The following is a 23,938-nucleotide window of genomic DNA, read 5'->3' as shown; positions in this document are numbered from 1 at the left end:
CACTACTCCAGCATATAGGCTACAGCGGCTCTCCATGCTGTGTGACTGGCAACTTGGGCCAGTGGATCCATGTTAACGCTCTCAGTCCACCCTATCACTTCCATACATGTCCGCCTATGTAGGCTGACACAAAGATCCTTTGGGGGGTGGGGGGGAGGGCACAGAGCAGCTGCTCTAGATTCCCTGCACTATCTGCAACACAGAGTCTGAGTAGTACAGAAGATGCTGGTCCTCTTAGAAGCCAGTGTTCTCAAATGAAGTTTCAACCCATTCTGGAAATCAGTGAATCTCCTCAAGCACAGATCTCTGTCTCTCTCCCCCTCTCTCCACCCTCTACCCATATAAAGAATTATAGATGAAACTTTAAACCCACAAAAACCAGGAATAATTAGAGTTAATTGTAATTAGAGTTAAGCTTGGGCGAAATCTTGGCTCCACTGTAGTCAATGATAAAACTCCCATTGACTCCAGTGGGGTTAGGATTTCACACAATAATAATAATATGCATAAAAGGGTCAAATTAAGTTATGTGCTATGATAAAGTAAATATGAGTTTTCTATTAATAGGTACAGAAATAGTTTTCTACAGTTAAGGAATGAACGATCAGATCATACTGACAAATTCCCAGAATTATAGGCAATATAACTAGGATTCTCATTTTATTCAAAATCCCCCAACAAAACCTGCAAATTAAAATAATTTTTCACATAGAAAGAGCTGCATCTGTATTGTTTAAACAGTATCAATAGCCAACAATGTCTATAATCATATAAACTACTAATAATCATTACAAGTACAGGAATTTCTTTTTTTAATCAATATTTATTAGAAATAACAAAAATGGTTCAAACTGCAGTAGTAGTAGTAGTAGTAAATATTTATATTATCGTGGCACTCAAAGAGCCCCATTTTGCTGAGAGCTCTATGAATTGAGAAGAAAATTCCTACCTCAAATGGATTATGGTCTACAGAGAGAGAAATAAAGAGCATTGTATTATATTAGATAGCTTGTGAAATATTACTACACATCGTCAAATATGGCTCCTGGATTTCTCTGTCCTGGAAAGGAAAAAATAACCATTTAAAGTGTACAGGATAACATCTATAGCAGCTTCCTAAAAAACTCACTTTAAACTAAAATTTTCCATGCTTAAATAAAATTAACCTCTGACCAGAAGTCATTTAAGAATTTTAATAAAATTTATGCGGTTATTTTTGAGTTATGGAAAGGAAAAGAAATACTCCCCCCACACACACACACACACACTTTAAGCAATTTTTAGACACTTTCTTGCATACAACTCAAAAAGGGCTGAAGTTTATATATTGAAATTCACAAGTTAGCTAACAGGTTTAAAAATTCAACTTTAATGTTGCATTAACATAGATATTTACATTTAGTAATCTGCTGAAGTCTATAGGGATGGGTTTAGGGGTCCACTAAATCTCTTCAATTTCTCTTCCCACACACACTTTCATTTCACCCTCTCCCCATTTTTATGTAAGATCAATTATAGTACAGATAATGGAGTCATGATCAGCCTATTCACCTAGGCACATAAGGCCCCAATTCTACAAACACCTAGGCACATGCCTACCTATGCATGTGTTTATAAATGTTTGCAGGATCAGTGCCTCATGTTGGCATCCATTCCCTTGTGTCTGCACATGGGAAGCTGAGGCAGAGAAAGATTAGGTGACTTGCTCATGGTCACACAGAAAGTTTGTGTCAGAGCCAGATCTTCCCAGTCTCAGTCCAGTGCCTAAGCCTCTAGAACATCCTTGCGCTGTTCCTCAAGGTGCCCACATGGGGCAAGCCCCACGGTCACCAATTAAATGTTGAAACAAACTGCAAATAGGAGGCTGCCGCAAACTGGATTTCCCCCTGCTCCCTTCAGTGAGTGGCTTTTGTGAATCCTGAAAGCCAGCTCTGGGAGTCTGTCCCAATCAATAACTCTAAAAGGCTTTTAGAAACATTTCATTCTAACACACAGCATTAAGAAAAACAAAAGAAGAGTTATACCTACACTATATAAAAGAGTACAAAGAAGTTCCACAGCACCAGACAAGAGAATGATTGTTAAGAGACCATAATCTAACAAGGTGTCTGCTATCAGCTGCTGCTGCACTAGTCGAATTCACTTTCCATGAATAGTGGTGTTATTTGTTATAGCTTTCTGCAGGGAGAGATCAGCAGATACTCTATTATAAACATCTACAGAAGTGAAGTCAGTGTTGAAAAGCACTTCTAGCTCTGCCTCCTTGCTACCTGCCTTGTTCCTTAAGCATTGTTTTCTTTTATCAAAAGAGATTGTGATATCAAACTTGAAAGGAAATGGAAGCTGTGAAAATAACAGACACAGGACAAGAATTTTTAATTTTGCCTCATTTTCTTTGATGATGAAATAGTGTGACCAGATGTCCCAATTTTATAGGGACAGTCCTGATTTTGGGGGCTTTTTCTTATAGGCATCTATTACCCTCCACCCCCGCCCCGATTTTTCACACTTGCTATCTGGTCACCCTATGATGAAACCAGTGCTGAATATTAAATAACAGCCTTAAAGTTGAATATCAAGTGTATGTGAAAATTCTGCTTCTGTCAGAAACATGAGCAGATACCCCACTAGCCACATTCAGAGGGGTATTCAGGGAGTAGCGAAAATTCTTCTTGCTTTTACAGTCACTCAAAATCAGATGCCCAGCTCTTACACCACTGTGCTCCCCCAATCTCACACCATGCTGTGACATCACAACTATAACTCATCTATGGGGTTGTGGGGGGGGTTAGACATTTTTGCTTAGAAGACTGAGATTTCATCAAACACAATTTTTTTTCCAAAACTTTTGCTCTTAAAAAAAACAAACAAACAAAAAAGCACAAAGCCCAAAAATAATAACTTTTAGTTTTAAACCAGAAATTATTTGATTACCAAAAAATCATTTCCCCACCAGTTTTAAATCAAACATTTTTGGTCTAGGGGAAAAAATGTCAACTTGTCAACAAAACTCAAAAATTTTCAAGAGGAAAAAATTCCCAGACCAGCAGGAATCATCACTAGTAAGCAATTCCATCGAAGCACAAAAGTACCTCACATGGGTCAGGGAAGTCACATTTCTTCAGCATAGGTCATGGTTTTCCAAAGGGGATTTTTGGTTTAGAACCCAGATGATGACTTGCAACTTCAGAGAACCTAAGAGAGAGAAAACATTATATTTTAAGGTATAAGCTGAATGAATCTTTGAGCCTGGTTAGTGAGGTCATTCAGCATATGTTGCTGAAGTAAAGAGAATTTCCATATTTACATTTCTAGCTCACTGGATATCTTTAAAAGCTACATTTATAACTAACAGAATTTATGGTCTTGATGCGGACATTGAGCAAGGTTCTTTGGCCTCTATTTTGCAGGAGATCAAATTAGATTTGCACATTGGCCCATTCAGGTCTTCAAATCTATGAACCATTATTATTGTTACTATTTTTAATTATGAACATATATACAGAACTATCCAAACAGAAGGCTCAGTTCTATCACCCTTAGTCAAGTTGGGTAATACTTGCTTAAGCTGAATCAGCAGAATTACTTGAGGCATAAATTAAGTTATGACTCAGCCTGAGTTAGGGAGGCAGAATTGGGTCTACTGAGCTAGACTTGTTCTCTGCCCGAAAGAGCTTACAACTTACCCTCTGAAAGTGTTCGTCTTTTGTATTTTAAAGGGTCACTACAGTGTAAATAACCTTATTAGATTCAATACAGAAGCAATTTAGAAATGTGAATCTTTGTTCTTTTTAGGCGCCTCTCACCTGGTTCAGAAGAGTTTGGGAGAAGCCAGGATGGCTGACATCAAGGGGATTCTCAGGAATTTTTTCAGTGTCAGGGGAGAGCAATCAGCCTTGTTTTACAAATAAGGCCAATGGGGACCAAAGTTGTTCTAATTCTAAGTGTTTCTCATTTGTTTTCCCCACAAGAAAAATAAATAAATAAATCCATTCTCTCATGCTCAAAGCTAGGGTAACTATTTCGTTGATATTCATTGGACGTCTCAGTTTGCTGGATATGTCTTCCAAAGCTTATGATTATTGCTGAGAACTAAACCAAAAACCTTCTAACCTCCCAGCTGGCTGAACATTAGATTTCAGTGTCATTAATATTTTGGTTTGTATTAGCCTATTTTCAGTGGCTGGAGGAGAACATCAGTTGCCGAGTTGTTTGGTGGGGATGGTTTGTTTGTTTTTAACTTTGGTTAGAGTTGCTAATAAGTGTTAACTTTTGGTACCCTGATGGGAAGAGGAGATACTAAGCCTTGAATGTGCAATTCGGTCTGCAGAAAACGTAAAAAGCTTTTGACTTTTCCTAACCTCCTCCCACTTTCCCACTCAGAAAAAAATCTTTAAAGCTCACAGGGAGCTATTTGGATACATTTTAAATTACAATTAAGATTAATTTTAAATTGCTCAAATTGAGGGCCAGATTATGAACCCCAGGCTACTACTGGTGAGCAGTTACTCCCAGCAGTGGTCCTACTGAAGTAAATGGACCTAATCTCGGGAGCAACTCGCTCCCAATAGCTGTAAGTGGTTCACAACCTGACCCCAAGTAATTTCTCCCCCTGAGCCTGTGTGTCAGAGGCACGTATTAACCATATTAGCAAGAATCAGGAACAAAATAAAACAATCAATCAGAGTAACATGCTTTGTGGTGTCTTCTTGGCTATTTCTAATGTACAGTAGTTACCACCTCTCACCCCCATTAGTACGTCAACAAGCAACCCCAGGTCAGCTCTCCATGGCCTTCATGTCTAAGGTTCTATCCACTATGGTCACCTGTCCCCATCTCACCAAGTTACTTTTTGTTTTAAATTTTCATATTTGTAGTTCAGAAAGTTGAAATTAAACTTAACTGGCTGCATTACTCATAATAGAGTAAGCAACTGGCTGCCAATATTGTCGTTCCACCTCAACTGGATGTATTTTAAAACAGAAGTAAAAAAAATGTAAAGCAATGATACATACATTAGGGCCTATGACAAACAATGGTTTTATGTTGGGGAGAGGAAAATTGGCTGTATTAACTCAGCATTATTCAGCTGCTATCTGAGGGGCTAACTCATGCATTAGTGCATGGAAAGGTTATGCCCAGGACTTCAGCTCGGGCCTGATACTGCAATTCAACATGTAGACAACACTCCCATAGATGTCAGTTGGAGTTTTGTCTATAGTCCTTATGAAAAGTCAAATAGTGATGTACCTGGGGAGGGTCTTGAGAACCCCTTGTTGAAATTCCACCACCAAACTGAAGAGAAGGTTGGGATTATTTCCTTGCCTCTGATAGAGTTAGTTACCTCATCTCTGGATACTGCTAAATCATCCCCATCAGAGATGTCTTATCTCTGGAACTCATAAAAATACTTCTGAAGACCATGTGCTTTTTTAGAATGCACCAGGCTGTACCAAATTGTGTCAGGTACTTTAAAAAGCAAAATAATCTCTTGAGGGAGCCTCCCTTTCCCCATAAGGTCCTCACACAAGTTCCACACCATGCTGAGCTATCAATATACCCTGTATATTTTTTCAGGAACAATGCATAAACATTTCCTGCAAGTGCCTAAGTTTGTTTGCCAAGTGCTTCTCTGCTTGATTACAGAAAACATTTATGTTTAAAGGAGAAAACAAATGACCAGATTCCCAAAGTCCTTCAGCCTTTCTTTCTACAAGAATATGCACCCATGGTACACAATGTTTATCGTGCTAAGAAGAAATCCTTTTTATCAGCACTCCTTGTCATAATACTGGTAGCAGATCACTGGGATCAAAATGTTAGTGCTGATAGAAGTTCTGGATCTAAATAACCCACCTTCACAGTGACTCATTTCAGTGACTCACGCAGGATTTTTAGCATAACATGCAAGCATGACACAAAGAAGATTGCTCCTTACACTAGAATTTAGTATTTCAGTTTCCAACTCATGAATACAATTTTGGTTGTTTTTGACAGAAATAGTTGAGCTAAGAAATCAGATTGGATTGTGTTATATTGCCCCCTACAGTTAAAAAATTAAAATATCTTCGGCATTGCTTCTAGCTTGACAGCTTGCTTGCCACGCAGTGGTATGGGAGCATAAAAGCTTTAGCATGACCAGAGTGCTTGCAAACACTGATCCTAAAAAAGGATTGTGATATAATTTTAATAACATTTTCCTTTCCAGACATAACCAGAGAAAACTGGTTTGTTTGCGTGTTCCTAAATGCTCCTATCTGATTAAAGTTGGCAAAAAAAAAATTACATTTTATGGAACAGATTTTATTATTTTCTTCTGTTTGTGGGTGGCAAACATCTCTCTCAAAAGACTTCCTCTCTTTTCATGATATGACAACCTGGGTTCAGGATGGGATGGGGAGGGGAGGAATAGCTGATGAAATATTGATTAATCCTACCAAGCAAAAAAAGCAGCATTCCAAAGGGGGTGTCAAAAAGGGGGGGGGGGGTTCCCCATGCTTCAAAAGGTGCTGATGTACCATAATATAAAAGATGGCACAGAAGACCAGGCACAGAGGACTATGGAGACTGCACAGCACGCATGCGCGCGCACACACCCCCACCCAAGAAACCACATGTTGGTGCCATTCTGTTTAGTAGCCAAGACAGTGCCATGTAATCAGTTATTTTATTCATATACTCACATCTCTGCCTGCTACTTTGCTGTAAAACTTTTCAAGTATCCTGGTTTACCAACTAGTAAATGTTGAACTTCAAAGGAATAGGAAATGGCTGCTGAATGGCAAAATGTTTTTATTGCTCCAGCTACAGTGTGTAACCTGGAACATGACAGAACATTTTTCATTTTCCAAAAACATTCTAAGGACAACACTGTAATAGGGTGCGACACAGGAATTCTGGCAAGATATTGAGCTTTATTTCCTGGCTCTAGTCATATGATATGGAACAGATTACAGGTGGCATAGTCCCCACACATGGCAGAGCTCAGTATCCTACCTCAGTGGCCACATAAAAGTGTGCAGAAATTTAGTGGTCATTTTGGAAAATTTTACCTTAAATGTGACTTATTTGAAGTTTCTACTGAAATTTACCCCAAGTAGTACCCCTGAATAGCTGTTATTAAACTTCCAATGTTTCAAGAATTTCCGTTCAACAGGAATAATGGAAAGCGACTTATTGTTGGGACTGGAGATTTGGATACATGCAACAGTTCTCTTCAAATACAATTAGCAGCTCAGCCACTATTTCAGCCACCCTGATCTCTTGCTCAAATTTCAGAGGTTCAATCTTCAAACCCAATTTTCCCAGTCCTTGGGGAGAGGGGTCTTTGCCCCAGTAACTGTCTCCGTTTGAGATCAGTTAGGGAGCTCAGGTTTGACTCCACTATTCCCTAGCCTTTTCAGAGTGTCTGATCTAACAACTTATGTCTGAGCCTGTATAAATTATTCCTATACAATTCACAGAACCTATTACACATTCACTAGTCAAATTCCCATTATTGTTGTTTATCTGCCCAGATCGAAACAAAAACTGTGGGGCTGATCCTTGTACTTCCAAGCTTTGCCCCCTTCATTCCCCCCAGCTTGGTGCCATACCACACACACACACCCTTTCCCAAATTGGGAGAGAGGCTTTCACTAGACACCTACAACAGTCTGTCTTGGCCTGCGTCAAAATTTATAACAATCCTTCTTTATGTGGCCAATTTTGTGTCAGTACCACCATTTAACTGAATTGTTTTCATTAATTTTTGCATTGTTGCCAATTTCCCTGGTTGTACAAATGAAATTTATCATTTGTTCCAATCATTCAATATGGTCATGAACCAGATTAGAATCCCCCCCTTCATCCTACATGTTAGACACAGAGCAGTACTTACAGTACTCATGCCGATCAGCTTCCATCTTCCACAGTACCTCCTGCTACCTCTTCTGGTGCACTGCTGCAAGAAAAAAATCCACATTCTGTGGCAATTTCAGCAGCCTCTTGGAAGGTCTTTGGTATCCTTTTCCTGATCTTGATCTGCAAGTCCAGGTCCAGATGAATAGCTATAAATTGGTCCATTACCTGTTTATTCTGGAAGGCTTCAGTGGTATCTGGGTATGCCAGAAACACAAGTCTCCACAGGTCCTCTTCTGGCTCAGGTAGGGTTTCTTCTTTCCTTCTCCTTCTAGCTCTTAGCTGTGCCTTGGCCAGCTTGTATTGATGGCTAGCTCCAAACCTCACGTCCAGTGCTTGTACAAGGTCTGGATAACGCCATCTCTTTTCTGGGGATAAGTTCTGCAGCACCATCAAAGCTCAGCCACCCAGAACTGCTAGTAACCCCCTTTCTGTACCTCTTCCCAGCCATTCATTTGAGGTATAACATTGAATTGAGCTAAATAAGCCCCCCAGGGCATTTTCCCCTCAAAGATAGTAGGACTTTTGCATCACTAGAGCTGGGACAGCCTGATCTAGGCCTCTGTGGGTTCCAAACAGAGTAGAAAATTGTTGTAAATGTCTGGTCTTACCCAAGTCCTCTCAGTGGCTCAATTCCTCATTCAGATGGCTGCTGTGATTTTCTTCTGCAGCTAAGTTTTTCACTCCCTAAATTCTTGCTGGAACTTGTCTGAGATGACAGGTTCCAGATTGGCTGGTCTCTACTATTTCATGGAAGAGTCTCTGATCTGTGGCAGTTAAATTGCTAGTCACCTCATCAATCCGTTCAACCATTCAGAACTCAGTACTATGTAAATTAAGGGGAAAGAACTTTTTGTCCCCAGGCGCTGTGTGGACACTGATGGTGTGGAGGTTGGTCCGGTTACTGCTGGAGTTTTGCACAATATTTGCGAAAGCAAAAAAAGAGAATAAAGAAGTGTTATTTACCCTTTCCCACAATACAAAAACTAGGATTCACCCAATGAAATTAATAGGCATCAGGTTTAAATCAAACAAAAGGAAGTACTTTTTCCCCACACAATGCAATCTGTGGAACTCATTGTCAGGGGATGTTGGAAAGGCCAAAAATATAATTGGGTTTAAAATCAAATTAGATAAGTTTGTGGAGGAGAAGTCCATCGATGGCTATTAGCCAAGATGGTAAGGGATGCAACCCCATGTTCTGGGTGTCCCTAAACCTCCAACTGCCAGAAGCCAGGGCTGGATCACTCAATAATTGGCCTGTTCTCTTCATTCTTTCTGAAGCATCTGGTACTGGCCACTGTCAAAAGACAGGATACTGGGATAGATGGATCATTTGTCTGACCCAGTGAGGCCATTCTTATGCTATCTTTTCATGCTGAACTGGCTGGCTACAGACCAGTAACATTCTGGGGTGGCCAGTTCCAGATGGCAATGACGACCTGTTTCTCTATGGGTATGTTGGTACATTGTGGCTGAGGCTCCAGGATCAGGTCTACAATTCTCCCCATCTTGATGTTCTCTTTCCACTGCTACTCATCCCAGCTCTGCAGGACTGTTCTCTCCCACTAGGCTTGGCATCCTCGTGTTCTTCCACCTTGCCCTGCTGCCACTGCTGCAAGTAACCTGCCACTGCCAGAGTCATCATTGCTGCTGCCATCATCTGCTCGGTGGTGTGATGGGTGAAGTCCAATGCAGAATTAATCAAGCTCCAACTGATATAATACAGCCGAAGCAGCCTGTGCATATCGACACTTACCACAGCATATTGTTGGGTCCATGCGGGCTGACAGCATTTCAAAAATTGTGCACGCCAGCCCAGAAAGAATTATAGGGAAGAGACAACGGAAACAAAAGATTTAAAAAAAAAATTGAAGCCACCTGGCTTTTCACAACTTACAGAGAAAACAATCCGAGGATGCATGCTGCTCAGCAGCAAAGCAAAGGATCATGGGTAACCTCCAGAGAATGCTGCATCCTCAGTTTAGAGCAAACTACCAGCGTGTGTTCACACAATGCGAATTGAAAACAGAACATGTATTCTATGTGCACACTAGTGGTGCGAGCGAGTTACCTGAAACGCACCAAAAAGCTTTGGATTCCCCCCGCACCTCCGCCAGGTAGACACACCCCATGTGAAGAAACTTCAGCAGCCAAAACCCTGATGCAAACCATGTATTACTGCCAGTCCCTAAAGACCTTGCTGGCTAGCATGCAATCAACATTGTATACTTCTGGAATTTGAAGTTATTTCCTTCCATTCACTAGTAGTTTCAGCTACATTGAAAACATGACAAAGGTAAATGATTGTAGCAAAGGAAAGATGATTAACATAGCAACTCTCTCCATAGAATTCTTTGTCCCACCACCTCCCCCTTCCTCAGAAATAGTGGACAAACCTCTAAAGGTTCGGCATTTGGGCTAGATTTGGATAATCCTCTAAAGGGATTGGCTGCTTAGCTGAGTTTTTCAAACTGCAGAATCTGATGCTTTTGCATCTGCAAAATTGGTCTAAAAAAATCTTACGAGAACAGGCTTCCTTGCAAGATTTCTGGTACAATGCTTCCTGCTTCTGTTTGTGGGGGAAACACAGCAAATGCCTCTTGCATGGTATTTCATTATCTCTGGTTCTAGTGCTGGCTACGGAAGACTGACAATGCAAAGGTATGTAATAAAGAATAAAATAAAAATCATAACTGAACATTTTCCTACCTGTAAAGTTGTTTGGTTCCTGTTCTAAAAATGAGCAAACTTGTGTACCTAACATTAAACACCTAAATCCATATTTAGGCACCTAATAAGATGGTGAGGAGAAGGTAGGGCCATTGAAACAGAGGTAAGATCCATATCAATGATTTTTGCTCCCCAAATCAATTATGCTTCTAAGGGGAAATCCTGTCCCCTCTTCTATATGGGAAATCAGATTTTTGAAACCCAGCTCTACAATGGCTCCCTCACACAAGCAAGAGTTGTGACCAGGGCAGGCTAGTGGCAAAGGAAGGGTCAGTAGCCCAATGACCATCATCCTCACCATAGAGCAAATGTGATAAGCTACTGGAGCCTTGAGGGTGCAATGGCAGTCATTTTGCTGCCTCTCTGGGAAGTGGAGGTGAGCAGACCATCTTAGTCTGAACAGAGAACCCCAGTGCACAGCACAACTAGTCAGACTGCCCAGCGAGCACCAGGATTTGGGCTATCTTGTAGTCCTTGCAATTGTCTAAGCAGCCTCTTGAATGCAATGAATCCTTTGCTAACAGAATCAGAGAACATGGGGCTGTTTATGAGGTTTCACAAAAACTCTAAAACTTTTACATTTGCGGTTTCATGAAACTTTGAGGCTCACAAAACATCTCTCTCTTTCACAGAGAGCATTTCTTTTTCAAGGGCAATTTCATTTAAAAAATAAAAATCAGATCGAACTGAACCGAAGCCAGTTCTGTGCACACAACAAAGATGCTCGTATGGAAATAATTCTCACCCTGCTTCTAGGCAAGCAGCGGATTGAAATAAAAACAGGCAGCAGCTTGGAACTTACATCATTGCCAAGCCAAAAACAATTCAAACCTCTGAGTCTGCTCCACATCTAGACCCCCCAGTTTTCAAGTGAGTTCTGCATTTGGCAAAATGATCATTTCTCCAATGCCTAATTGTACAGCAAATTCTTGTAAAGAAATGCCCAGAAAGAGTCTGGGTAAAGTGCTCCGAAAGCCTGAAAGCATAAACTTGCTAGCTACACAGAAGTAGATCTGGGCTTTTCTTCAAGGGCAAAATGCTTTATAAACAGATCTAACCTCTCCCTACATCCCATTACCCTTCCCCCCTCCCCCAGCTGCTTCCATAACATACCACAGAATAGTTTTTTTAGACATAGACAACTACTAAATGTGTCCTTTGAAATTCTCCTGCGGTGCTATAACATTGTGCCCGGGCGTAGCAGACACTTACAGAGGTTTCGGACTTCTCCCCACATGCTCTGGTAACCCCTCTTTTGAAGTCTCACACATTCGAGACACAATTCAGAGCCTGTTGCACCCCTGAGTTTATACCATGCTATATACTACGAACATTTAAAATGGAGCTGCTTGGTTGCTGAAGTAGGCATGGTGAATATTCATAAAAAAATATCCTATGCTCTCAGAGTCCAGAGCAGCAGGAGGTAGCCAATGGGCCCCTATGTCCAGGAGCCAGAGGCAGAGAAATTAGACCAGAAGGTCCTACTAAAGAGACTTTTTTCGTTTCCATGAGCCTATCTTCAAGCGCTGCAGGACCTGAGCAAATCCTTCTATGTGCACAGGGATAATGATGCAGAGGGGTGGAAAATACAGTGTGTGGCAGTGAGCCAGGTAGGCACATACAGAAAAGTTTTTGGCACCAGAAGGAATAAGTTGAGGGATCCTGCCTTAGAGAGGTGAGGCCCAGTTGCGGGGAAATGAGAGAGAAGAATGGTCAGGGTAGAGGAAACAGATGGGAGAGAGCAAGAAACATGAGGGAAAAAGAAAGGATGGGAAAGAGAGGAGAAAGATAGGAAATAGATGAGTGATCTAGCAAAAAAATTAAATGAGCTAGAAATAGGTAGGGGAGCCAGCAAAAGAAAGGCATAGGAATAAGGAATATAAATAGCAATTAGAAACTATCTACACATTAGACCAGTGATACTCAGACTGAGGCTCAGGAGTCGCAAGTGGCTCTACAATGTGTCTCCTGCAGCTCTTTGCAGCACATGATATTAAAATATTGTGTGGTTTAATTATAAACCAATCTAAGTCATTAACCAATCAGGATGCTTTTACTATGTTATTAACAAATTGTAGTATACTTGCTCAGTCATTTTGCTGTAAGAATAAGAGAGAAAAAATAGTAAATGAAACAATAAATTCACACTACTGTGGCTCTTTTGATCACTGATTTGGCTCCTGAACTACTGCCATCTGAGTATCACTGCATTAGACAATATATTCCCCACTCATATCCTCAGTGTACCCATATTCTTCTGTATATGGGAATAGCAGCACTCCCCTACTTCACAGGGTTGTTGTGAGGAGAAATACATTCAAAAGATTAAGAGGTGCTCAAATACCACAGTAAGGGGGGCCATAAAAGCATGTTAGAGGCAACTATGGTGAAAGGAAGAGAACAGGCTGGGCCATGCAGGCAACAGATGTAATAAATGGGACAGAGAAAACAATAGATGAAGTAGTAAGAAAAAAATGGAATGGGAATGAAATGGAAAAATGGAATGGGAAATGAGGATTGCCTAGACAAATTAGAGGATTTTCTAGACAAATTAGAGGATTGGGCCAAAAGAAACCTGATGAGGTTCAACAAGGACAAGTGGAGTCCTGCATTTAGGACAGAAGAATCCCATTCACTCTTACAGACTAGGGACCGAATGGCTAGGAAGCAGTTCTGCAGAAAAGGACCTTGGGGTTACACTGGACAAGAAGCTGGATATGAGTCAACAGTGTGCCCTTGTTGCCAAGAAGGCTAACAGCATTTTGGGCTGTATAAGTAGGGATATTGCCAGCAGATCGAGGGACGTGATCATTCCTCTCTATTTGACATTGGTGAGGCCTCATCTGGAGTTCTGTGTCCAGTTTTGGGCCTCACACTACAAGAAGGATGTGGAAAAATTGGAAAGAGTCCAGTGGAGGGCAACAAAAATGGTTAGGGGACTGGAGCACATGACTTATGAGGAGAGGCTGAGGGAACTGGGATTGTTTAGTCTGCAGAATAGAAAAATGAGGGGGGATTTGATAGCTGCTTTCAACTACGTGAAAGGGGGTTCCAAAGAGGACGGATCTAGACTGTTCTCAGTGGTACCAGATGACAGAACAAGGAGTAATGGTCTCAAGTTGCAGTGGGGGAGGTTTAGGTTGGATATTAGGAAAAACTTTTTCACTAGGAGAGTGGTGAAGCACTGGAATGGGTTACCTAGGGAGGTGGTGGAATCTCCTTCCTTAGAGGTTTTTAAGGTCAGGCTTGACAGAGCCCTGGCTGGGATGATTTAGTTGGGAATTGGTCCTGCTTTGAGCAAAGGGTTGGACTTGATGACCTCCTAAGGTCCCTTCCAACCCTGATATTCTATGATTCTATGAAAAGAGGAGAAACAGGGTAGGGAGAAATAGACAGGAATAAAGAAATTGAAAATAGGGGGAAGCAGCAAGAACAGCACACACAACATTGGAGATATTAAACTTCATTTTTATTTTGTTTATTTTGGAACCTACTAGCCAGTTTTCAGAGGTAGCTCTTGGAGAATGCTTAGTTCAGCAGATAGTATCTACAAATTTAATTTTGCTCAGTTTTGGAGCCACCAAAAATTCTTTAGTTAAGGCCAGCCTTGACTACATCCTTGGCTAGACTTGTCAACAGCTGGATTCAGAGACTTGGGAATCTCTTTTCAAACCAATATTATTAGCATTCCCAGTTCTCACCAATGCCATTAGTGGGCATCCACAGTGCTTAATTTGTGCCAGGGCTGAGCCCCAGCAACTCTAGGCTTGGCAGTTCATCGCCTGGCACCTCTGGGCTTTCCGCATCAGTTATGCTTGATCCCCAGCACCTAACTGCTTAAGCCTTGGCACCTCTTTCATTATAAATTAAGCACTGGGCATCCAGTTACAAAAAGCTTTGTTAATCCTGGACCAATTCCTCATCATAGTTATTCAAACCAAATCTGCCTCCTTTAGTAAACTCTTCCTTTGGCCAAATAATAGAGATGAAAGCTTAGTGAGGATAGAGGACCATATTGATTGCATTTCAACAGCTGAAGTTAGCTATCACAGAAACCTCAACTTCCACTCAGTTTTTAGCTGCATTTCCTTATTAAAAACAATTTCCCACTCAGTTTGGTAAGAGATACAGCCAATACTCTGACTGAATGTCAGAACATTTGTTAAAGTGAGCATGGAGCTTCCAGAAAGAGCTTAAATTAAGGTTTTCTTCCAAGCATGCTGAAAGTGCGTGGAAGGCAAATTTAGACATCAAACAGGGGCCCACACAGTGGAAATCCATCTGGCTACACTCAAGATTGGGCATTCACTGACTCAGATGTGCTTTTACACTATAAACTAGGCCATTTGGATAACAATAAAACTGAGCCAGCCAGGTGTATCATCAGTTTCTATATGCCAGTCCAGCCAGGATGACGTTGGTACATCATTCATGAGTATGCCGCAGTCCACAAGGCTCACATTATGGGAAATTTATCTGTAACCTCCTTACATAAATGAATATTTCATTATCTCCTATGCTGGGGCTACTTAGATTGTGTGGGAATAGATTTTGTCTTTATCAACAGACTGGTGGATTTTTAATAATAGTTGTGGCCATTGTGGCCAATTGGAAAGACACATTGTGCCCATCTCACTGAATGGCTCATAGCCAGTTGAATATATAAATCTGAAACAGCTCCAGTCAGGAATAGATTGAAATGGAAGCATTTTTCTGATATATGGGAGCCTTCAGGAATTATTTCTTTGTTATGCACCAACAATGTGCTCAGCACTGTACATGACTCAGAAGGAAGACAGCCCTGAAGAGTTTATATTTATATTCCCTGATCTTGCAAATGCTCCAGTAGAATACTCAAGTGAACAAAATTAAGCTTAAGTGTTTGTAGGATCGGGATGTAAGACATGAAACAGAGAGAATGGGACATAATGTGAAATCCAGAGGAAGGACTGATGGAGTTTAAACTTTGTGGTGTGTAATTAGGGGCAGGGGATAAGGGCACAGCTTACCTCATTGGCATCAAGTGTGTGGCTCTGCCTCAGTTTACCCAATGAATGGGGTCTTGCCAGGACTGGTAGGGTGATTGCAGCAGCGGCTCCAGGCACCAGCACTCCAAGTGCATGCCTGGGGGCTGGGGCGGCAAGCCACGGGGGGCACCTTGCCGGTCCCTGCGAGGGCGGCAGTCAGGCAGCCTTCGTCAGCTTGCCTGCGGGAGGTCCGCCAGTCCCGCAGATTCGGCGGTGGGTATGCCAAAGCTGTGGGACCAGCAGACCTCCCTCAGGCAAGTCGCCAAAGGCAGCCTGCCTGCCGTGCTTGGGGCGGCAAAAAAGCTAGAGCCGCCCCTGGGTGATTGTGCTCACCAGCCAACTCAAACATCCTTCCTTTCCAGGGTAAATAAACCCAGCCAGAAGACACAACCAGCCTTTTTGTCCTCCTTGGGCCACACCTGTCTGCCCTAGGATCTGTGCAACCATTAAATCCTTCCCTGTTGGTCCCTTTCACTGGGGTCAAGGCATCTTTGAACCACAACCTTCCCCAAGTTACTTCTCTGTCAGGGGTGAGAGCCTGCAGCTGCACCTGCTCAGTCGTCAGGCAGCCAGAGTGCAGCTGGGCCCCAGCAGAACCACCTGATTGGCTAAGGCAGCCAGGTGGCTTGCTGCTAAGCCCAGCAGCTGCAAAGGATCAGTGGCTACTCAATGCACACACCTTCGAATTCTCTGCCTCCCTTACTCCAAGCCTAGTTTCTACTTTCCCTGATTCCAGGTAATCCAGTTCTGACTCTGCCTTGATCTTGGGCTCTGGCATTTGGACTGTGACCAGTAGACCTGACTCCTGCTCTGACAAGTAGGCCTGACTGCCTATGACCTAGTCTCCTGACACCCTCAGTTGTAGGGGTTTTTGACTGCCTCTAGATAGCATCATAAGGGAGCCCAGGCCCTCCCTCTACTCCAAATGCTGCTTCTGGGACCCTTTACTATCGAGCAGCTATCTGCCCTAACTCCAACCTATACTGCTTCACAATTCTCAAAGGCAGAAGTAGAAGGTGTCCATCTCCTCCTAGTTTCTCCTCAAGCTTTCTCGAGAGGCTCCTTACAGGCTCCATCTCTGGTCTTCTCTGCAGGGAACTGATGCTGTTCTCAATATAGATCCCTGGTCCTATGAAAACCCTGCCAACATGGTGCTGCTCTTCCCCAGATCTGCTCCTAAACTCTCTCACATAGCTTCAGCCAACCCCCTTCCAGGTTCCTTCCATAGCTGTCTCTTAGCCCTGGCCAGCTTACATAACCACCTAAGATTCCCCCTATGTCTCACTCTTCCATGCAAGCAACTAGAATTTGCCTTTTATTTCCTGCTTCCCCCTTCCCAATAGGCTTTGCTGTAGCCCAAAGTCACCTGATCTGGGAGGAAAACTAGGGAGAGGTAGGAACTGGGGCTGAGTTTCTGAAGCTCCCCTTGTGACTGGGTGGCTTGTTCATTTTGGGGCATTGTGAAAGTAGTAATTCTTAGAGAGATGCCTGAATGCAGAGAGGGATCCAGTTTAGAGAATCTGGGTAGGGGGGTTATTCTGTGTGGAGGGGCTGTGTGGGAACAGGCACAGAGCCAGGTGTCAGAGAAGGAATCAAATAGGACATTGATGCTCATGATGATAGATATTTGGGTGAAATCCTGGTCCCATTGAAGTAACAGACAAATCTTCCATTGATTTCAGTGGAACCAGGCCTTATCTTTAACTATAATTTTGAGATGCTTGTCCAAAAGGCTTCTTCTTCCTCTCTGTGTTCTCTTTTGTTACAACTTGTCCAGCTCTTACACTTGGCCTGGGGATTGTATCTTACTCTGGTCTTTGTTCCTTCTAAGTCAGTGGTCCCCAACGTGGTGCCCGCGGACGCCATGGTGCCCGCGGGGACATCTTAATGCGCCCGTGTCCTGGCCCCCGGGAGAGCACCCGCCAGCATTTCGGCGGGGATGCCTCTCGATGACGCCGCTTGTCGCTGACAAGTGATGTCATCGAGAGGTGTCGCCCCCGAATTTCGGCAGGGACGCCTCTTGCTGACATTGCTTGTCGATGGCAAGTGGCGCGGCATTTCGGCGGGTGCTGCACCGCCGCAGTGGTCCTTCGGCTGGCCCCCGCCAGCCAAAAAGGTTGAGGACCACTGTTCTAAGTCATTTTTTAAACAAAATAACTGGAAAATATAAATCTATGAAATGTAACAAAAAAAAACCGGTGACCATTATGTACATTTAAATACCTTAGCTCCTGGGCCCAATCCTCATCTAGTATAAATTGGTAGGTGTTACACCACATTTACACCAGCTAAGGATCTGGCCCTTCACTTTTCTGAAGTCTGATAATATAAGTCTCTCTCTGCATTCTGATAAACAAGGAACGTATTAAAAAAAAGGCTTGAGCTTTGGGACCATCTACATTTCCCTTGAAGAGCCCATGTGGCATTTCTGAAATGAGAACCAATTTTTTTATTTAATTAATTTTCAATAAAGCTGCTTTAACTACAAACAATAAAACTCCGTCTACCATGTCACTCTTCCTGCTTTAATAAACACAAACCTCAAGAAAGCTCTGGGCATTCTGAGAAAAAGAAATAACCAAATAACTCAGAATATTTAATTTTCTATGCTGGAAATGAGAAACAGGTGTAATTAAAATAACACTTTTTTAAATTAAGTGACCTCTGTTGGCCAGCCATCTATGTATAATTTAGATTTTTTTCCCCCATTATTACTGTAAAATTAAAACTACGGCATATAAATGGCGAGATCCTCTTTAGATATCTTTAAGCACCAGCAATATGTATTTTCTACCAGTTAAAATCCTTAATGATACCGAAAATCTGTCAAGCATAACTCGCCCAATTCATTTGCCTGAAACCATCAATATTTTATCATGCACTTGCAGTTGGCTTCAATTTAACAGTCCAGGTTACTAATCAAACAAAACACCCAAGTCATTAAAAGTTAGCGTGCCATTTAGAAAGTGCATTTCACGTTTATTAAAATATCTTTCATGGAGCTATTAGAAGGCTAAAGTTTTAATTACAATCAGATATTTAGTTCTACTTCAGTTATGCTTTCGGCACTCTCTTGCAACTGCCTTGATTAATCTTCTGGACAGAACTCATCCATTACCTCCTGAAATTATTTTCCTCTTAACTTCTTCATAATTCATCTCTTTTTCTTCCCCCCTCCAAACATATAAAATGTATTAAAAAGGTGTGCACAATACCTGCCTGAAAGATGTCATTAGAAAGATTCCATTTCAAATGCAATTTGTTCTCAAAAGTACCAAATAGCCATAATTCAAACAGATGTATTGAAATTGAAATATAGGTCTTAGTCATCATTTTAAACTATTTTCCTACAGATGAGACTAATATGAGCTCCCCCCACTCCTTCATGGTTTGAAATATTCAGTTGTCAGATTTTGTGTGGGTAATTCTGAGAACACCATGAACTCTCACACATTCCCTGTCACTGCAAATCTTCCTTTTCTTTCCTCCTCAGTATAATAGTCAATGAAATATATTTTACCAAGGCTCTGAGTTGAGACCATTTCAATGGCTGCTTTCTGTCCACATTAATGAACAATTACATATTCCTAGCCTGCAGTAACTAAAATACTCATTTCTGTCATCTCCTCATTTAATAGACCCATTTGCTAAGGGCATATCCAAATTTGAGCTGTGTACACAAAACAAAAAACTTAAGAGCCATGTCTGAAAGTCTGGCCCCTTTATGTATCTGTTTTGGATCTATGTATCACCTACTTTCTGTGGAAAGACCCTAGCTTGAAGCTTAGCCCCATTTTTAGCTTGAATAGGATCAGATTTGTTTCCTCTCATCTTCCTGATTTTTCAATATCCTTCTCCTTATTCCCTCCCTGAAACTCTCTGAATGTCGCCTTGGGTCCCACCACAAGACTCTCCAATAGGCCCTAGTTAGCTTTCTTTCCATCCTCCAATAACTTTTACATGATTAGCGTCCGCTACCCAGACTTCCAGTCACAGGGTATTTAAGGCATCCCTCTTGCCATCTCTAGTGTTGCTCTGCTAGGGGATGGATTCCCACATTGAGGCTCTTCAAGGCTCAGCTCCCTGCTACCCACATTTATGGACTAGAGTCTACTGTGAGCAAACGAAGGATATTTGGGGCTCTGATAATGCTATCGAGCCTCATAGATAGACTCCTAGCCAAAGGTTCATGAGGCCACCAGGCTTGCTCTTCACTTCTCCTCGTTCCTCATTAACTGGAACAGGGTCATTCCTGTCATCTGAGGAGTGCCTCTGCTCTCTTGGTGGTTGAAACCAAGTGAAAATACAAGGCCATCATCTATAGGGTGCAGAAAGGCCACTAAAGGCAGCAAAGCTCGTATGTCCAGCTAGCAAAAATACACAAATGGCACAGTAGCTATACTGGCTCATTTAGAGCCTGTTCACTCCTTGATATGATTGGCAGCATTGGCTCAAGAGATGCACGGGTGTTTCAAGTCAAGGACTTAAGTACATAGGCCGAGAAGTAGGAGAAGCTTGCCCAGTTCCTACTTGCCTCCACCTTGGCTAAAGACAGTGGAAGTTGATCCTTTCCATTAGCACCAAATTCACACCATTTATTTAAATTATTTTTATTACTTTGCAATAATACAAAATGTTATGCCTAGATCTAGCAAAATACAGCAAGAGGGTGTTTTTTGAATGGTAGGGAAATAAGAGAAGCAGATAGAAAACTGATTAAGTATTCTTTTCTGTGATCATTCCAAATTATACACAGACCTAGGATAATACACAATAAAAGAACCCAGGGTAGTACAGTTTTTAGAGAAAGAGGACACAATTAGAAGTGGGCCCAAATTAAAGGTCAGATTTGAAATTGGATCTATTCTGATAAAAGCTTGGAATTAGTGCTACAGTTCAGCCCTCTCTAAACACAAAAAAAAAGGTGATACCACCAAGCATTATAAAAAATCCTGTTCTTTTCAATGCTTTCAAGAAAAGGAAAAGATGTTAAGATAGGTTGTGTTTTCTGGGATAATCCTTGATAACTTAGCACCATCTAGTGTTTGCTGTGAGAGTAGTATCTTAAGTGGGACACTGGAGAAATGAAAGAGTTGGTGAAGCTAACCCAGAAAAGATCTGAGTTTCCTAAAATTGCACCTTGCTAGAGCTGAGTCAGAGTCTTTAGATCATTTTATATAAATGAATTAGCAATAAACGATAACACTAATGCTGTAGTTTTAACGGATAGGGATGATTAGCTGTCCCTTTCTTTCTGCAGGGCAGTTCTGTTTTTCAGCAGTCTAATTTGGAAATTTGGAACTTTAAATCAGGACATGTATCTTCTTTCAATACTCAACATCCCTCACTCCTAGTTTCCAGCAGAGTGCTGCTGTGGGCTCTGGAAAGCTATTCTCTAGAGCCATGTGAATATCTGATTTGCGGGAGGCGGGGTCACAGGCAGTTCTAAAAAATTGTTAAGGGTTGATCTGAAATTAAATAATTTGGATGTTTTTAGATCATAAAAAATAATTGTGGGTCAAACTAAATGTTTCATTCAACTCAAATTAAAATGTGTTTTTTATTTTGGCTAAAGAATACTTGTTTGAGTAGAAATGAAAATTTCATTTGAGCTCTAAAATTTTTTAAAAGTAAATTGAAGTATAATTTTGAAATAAAAAGCATTTCTAATCAAAACCTTTTGTTTCAAAAACAAATGTTGAGGGAGGGTTTCAGTTTTTCAATCAAATCACTTCAGCAAATTCAACATGGATCAGCTGAAATGTTTTACACATTCAAATCTGCATTTGGCAGAAGAAAGTTTGCCCAGCTCTAGTATTCTCAGCCTTAGCACTTATTGGCAGAAGCTGGCAATGGTATCAGGAGGAAAGGGGTGAATGCAGGAAATAGGCTTCTCACTATACAGGGGGTAATGTGTGTCCCATGGTTTTTATTTTGGGAAACTAGTCACCTGAAGTAACAAGCACCTAGACTACAGTGAGGTGTACTATATAAAACAGAGAGAGATGTTGGTACACTGTGTGTAATCAAGGACAGACATTAAAATTTGGTATTTTGTTAAGCCAAATTAGAGTAGCACAATAAGAAAGCTTGGCCCACATGTGGGCTGGCTGAGATATGCCTCTAATTATCAAAGCCTCATTCCAATGCCTCCCTGAGAGGTTTCTCCTCAGAGGCTCTTCTAGGAGCTTTTTATTGAAAATGCTGGCAGAGGGAGCCCAGAGAGGGAATATTAAGCTTTTGAATTGGGAAAATGAGGTTGTTTAAAGCTTCTAAAAAAAGTGTGTGTGGGCGGGGTGTTTCTGATGCCCAGGGGCTAGACTAAATGTGCCTTAGGAAAAGATCCTTTATCATTGGGTAATATTCTCAGACTCTCAGCTTTTTGGAGCAGGTATGTGTTCTCTGGGTTTATCCAGCACTTAACACAGTGAGGGCACCCCCCTCCCCCATCCTCACTGGAGCTTTTGAGCACCATTCTAATGTACCTTAGAAATTATATTTCCAAAAACCTTGCACTAGCTAGCCTGACAGTAACAGGTTATCAGATCCACCTGAATTCTGCTCAGTGTAGGACCTGAAAGAGGATTGCTCTAGGCAAAGGAAATCCTCATCTGGCCATTTAAAAAGGGCAAAGCATATGGACTTAGATAAATATCTGGCGTGAAATCCTGACACCATTGAAGTCAGTAGGGAAACTCCCATTGACTTCAGCAAGGCCAGGATTTCTCCAGCAAGGCGTAGAACAGTCGCTCTTTCTTTCTGTTATTTCTTACTATGACACATGCCAAAGTTTGATACAATAAGAGGCTTTGGGTGAGTTATATATACCAGGCTACACTAACACCATATGTCACAGGGGTGCACTCACCACTAGCAGCACTTCCTCCTGGAGATTAGCTCTGGCTAGGCGGCGTGCCCTCCTCCAGCAGTGTCTCTCCCATCATCCTGTCACCATCTGCCACTCAAGGGGCTCCCCCATCATGACTTGGCCCTCTGGCCAAGTCACCACATGTGTTTCGCCTTCTGCGGGGAAGATGTATCAAAGTCCCTTCATATAAAATGGCAGTCTTCCCTTTACTGCTCTGGCCTTGCCGCTCATCCAGTGGCTAATAGAGGGTCCCAAGCCCACCCTCTACTCTGAGTGCCAGCTCAGAGGACATCTGCTCAGCAGCCAAAGCTTGCACTGTCCTACTTTGCTGCTTTCCCCCTGAGCCTTTTCCTACCTCCCCCCTGGTTTGACAGCCTCCCAACTCCCTACTCTCAAGGAGTAACTGTGGACTACCCTCTAGTCCTGAACACAGCTTCCTCCTCCTAGGGGGTAACTGTGGCCTACTTTCCTGCAGCCCAGACCTCTGTTGCCAGCTTCCTGGCTTATACAGGCCCCCTCTGTTCCTGTCCAGCTGAGCCTCTTCTAATTAAATCCCTGCTCCCTGTCTTCTTCTCCACTTAGCCATCTTAACTCCTCCAAGCCTTGACTCTGCTCTTACACCACCCAGCTCTGGTTGCACCCCTGCTGAGTTCAGGATCTCAAAAGGCGGGGGCATGGCCCTTAGCATCTTCTGTCTCTGGCACCCATGCCCAAACCTTGTTTAAATCTGTTTAACACTGTACAGTAACAGGGTCGTGTTAACATTTTTGATAGGACAGATAGGGCTCATAAAAGGAAACAATGAGATATTGATCAGCGTGATAGGCAGTTGTCTGAGGCCTTACCACTGGCAAGTTTTTTTATAGCACTAGGGGAAACTAAAATGAATGCTAGGTTGATTAGACCAGAGGTTCCCAAATAGTAACCCAGGGAGCACTTATTGGTAGTCCATAGGCAACTGGCTGGCCACTCTTAAATTGCATGAAAAGACCATTAAAATTTCATTTAATGCTTTTGTAATATTTTCCCATGTAGCTGTGACTGCTGCAGGGATATGTGATAGAGAATGGGACAATAGATTATTGAGCAAAAACAAACAGCTTTCTCCACAAGACAATCTATTAATGTGGTCTACACCCTAAAATGTTTGAGAACCCCTGAATTAGAGAATTCTCTAGCTTCCAGATTGTGCAGTTCTCTCTTCACACGTCATGCAAATAGGGTTTCAACTGTGCCCACAGGTTTTTTAGGTTTCTTACCTTTATTTGTGGTCAAGATTTTGCCATTCATCTCTGCAGTTTGTTACATCAGTCTACCCAGTTACCAAAGATATTCTTTCTTTTCAGACTTTGTGGCTTACATTTTTTCAACTGTGAATGTGTGTCTGGGAGGAGGAGAACAAAGAAAGCTG

The 23,938-nt window shown here is 42.0% G+C and overlaps 1 long non-coding RNA gene across 1 annotated transcript in view; it reads right to left on the bottom strand.

Moving 5' to 3' along the window:
* Positions 1-803: 803 nt before the first annotated feature.
* Positions 804-23,938, bottom strand: part of LOC120405140 — a 46,172-nt gene continuing 23,037 nt past the window's right edge. The window contains exons 2-4 of the long non-coding RNA XR_005598403.1: positions 3,093-3,195; positions 2,029-2,178; positions 804-1,060 (exon numbers count right to left, since the gene is read on the bottom strand). This is a non-coding gene — a long non-coding RNA (uncharacterized LOC120405140). The remainder of the gene's footprint in view (positions 1,061-2,028; positions 2,179-3,092; positions 3,196-23,938) is intronic.

This window comes from Mauremys reevesii, linkage group 4 (genome assembly GCF_016161935.1).
Source record: "Mauremys reevesii isolate NIE-2019 linkage group 4, ASM1616193v1, whole genome shotgun sequence".
In the NCBI taxonomy this organism is placed as follows: domain Eukaryota; kingdom Metazoa; phylum Chordata; order Testudines; family Geoemydidae; genus Mauremys; species Mauremys reevesii.
The sequence above is the reverse complement of the archived record's forward strand: the minus strand, read 5'-3'. Positions and strand labels throughout refer to the sequence as shown.